At 49.4% G+C, this 2111-nt stretch overlaps 1 pseudogene; it reads right to left on the reverse strand.

Moving 5' to 3' along the window:
• Nucleotides 1-280: 280 nt before the first annotated feature.
• LOC147724196 (pseudouridine-5'-phosphatase pseudogene) lies at nt 281-950 on the reverse strand (annotated as a pseudogene).
• Nucleotides 951-2111: the final 1161 nt, after the last annotated feature.

Genomic DNA, 2111 nt, shown 5'->3' on the forward strand with positions numbered 1-2111 from the left:
CCCTGATCTCTCACTTTGGTCATTATAATTTTTTAGGGCGATAGTTATGGAGGCAGGTGAGGATGTCCTGTGGAGGCCCAGGTTTTCCGGGTGGGCGGCCAACCCAGTGAGTGCGGTTCAATATTAGGTCTTTATTTTATTAATTTATTCATTTATTTATTTATTTTCATATTCCTATGCCTTTTATTCATAACTCTCCACTGTTGGAAACATTAATACAAAAAAAATATACTAAAGAGGAGCCTTCTCAGAGTAAAAATCAAATTCAATGTTACAGCTTTTAATCATATGCTGATAGACCAAATAGTTCAGGCTTAAAATCTTCCAAAGACTTCAACATCACTGTAGCAAACTTTGTAAGCTCTCTGTTCAGATTTTCAGCAGGGACCATGATCACCTGCATCCCAGCTGCTAGTGCTGCCTGAACCCTAAAGGGAGCATCTTCGAACACCAGGCACTTTTCCAGTGGCGGCGGCGGATTAAATCTTTGTGCACAGTCCAATGTGGCTTGCCGTTCTTCACTTAAAGGGTCATCTCCGAGCACTATGTGATTAAACAAATTGAAGAAATCCTTGTGCCGACTGTTCTCATATCAAATGTTACCTTTGCTGAACTGGTAGCAACAGCCATCGGGATCTTATATTTCAGCAGATGATAGACCAATCTCTGTACCCCTCGCATTAAAGAGGCACTTGGAAATACTTTCTCTTGCATAATCCGACTTTCTGTTAATAGTTCTTCTGCAGTTATAATGAGATTCAGTTGGTTACGCATTTCCTGAGCAGCTGGCAATGACTGTTTGCCCATAACTAAGGATTTGACTTCCCATGTGTATTTCTTTCCATATCGAGCACAGATTTCTTCGAACACGTCTGTGTACAGCTGTTCGGTATCCAGCAGCAGCCCGTCCATGTCAAAGATGATGTGGGTGACAGGTAAAAACTGTGCTAGTGCCAATTCTGTGACAATGTGACAAAATAGGCAAGTGACATGTATCTCCAGCCCACTATCATCTGCCTGTAATAGAAGTCCTTTTATACAAATGTTGGATCTTCTGGACCTGTTCTTCAAGTATTCCAGGTAATAATTGAGATCCGCATTTAGTACTTGGAGCTGAAGAATATTTGCATGGCATGCCTCCAATTCATCTTACCTGTCATTGTTTCCCTGCTCCAGCGTGTTGATTCATTGGTCACGTTTCCCTACCTTGCGGCGGTCCTCTTTAATGCCACAAGCCACCTCATATATCATTACATAGCATTAAAAGAGGGCTTCCGGGGGGGCGTGGCCAAGATGGCGACGGAGTAAGACATGCCTGCGAGCTCCTCCGGCACCCCGAGCCATTCATAGCCTTGTGTAGCTGAATTGGGGCGATTTCAGCTCCGGAATTGACTTTCCTGGGGCCACTGAGGTGCCCTGAATGTGTTTGAGCCTTCTCCCGTTGAGCTACGACCTAGAACGGCGGACTTAGCCGAGGTGTCTAAGTGGTGATGCACGAGCGCTGGTGCGGCCTACAGAGCCTCGCCTGGTTTACATCGGCTCTTAGCACGGGGGGACTCTGGACCTCAGCAAGTTGTGTAGTGTAGCGCTTGCACTGCAGGACCCCCCGACTGGGATCGTCACGAGCCCACTCAGCGCCCCTGTGATCCATCTGGCTAACGGCGCCTGAGCGGAGGTGACGAGGAGGCGCCAACCTGTCTAGCGGCTGCTGGACAGCGCAGAAGACTGTGAGGAGAAGAGGTGCTGACTCACCCCTAACCCCTTATACCTTGGGGGCGATTCAACGGGCATTGAGAGACACGGCGAGTGCTGCCTTCTGATTGCCCCGGCCTCCCAGTGCCGACGACGCGGAGAACGCGGAAGGTGTGAGGGAGCGCGGCCTGATATCTCGGGACGCTCCGGGAGGTCACAAAGAGCCTAGAGGCTGGCTGAGGCGCCTCATCATGGCGACGAGGAATCGCATGAATAGGCCTGGGAAGGACGGTCCTGGGAAAGGTCCATCCGGATCGCCCCCCGGCTCTAGCAAGTCTCCGGCCAAGGACGACGGGGAGGGCGCAGTCACGAAGGCCTTTTTGATTGAACTTTTTGCATCTATCAAGGACGACATCACG

Source organism: Lissotriton vulgaris, chromosome 4_1 (genome assembly GCF_964263255.1).
Source record: "Lissotriton vulgaris chromosome 4_1, aLisVul1.2, whole genome shotgun sequence".
Lineage (NCBI taxonomy): Eukaryota > Metazoa > Chordata > Amphibia > Caudata > Salamandridae > Lissotriton > Lissotriton vulgaris.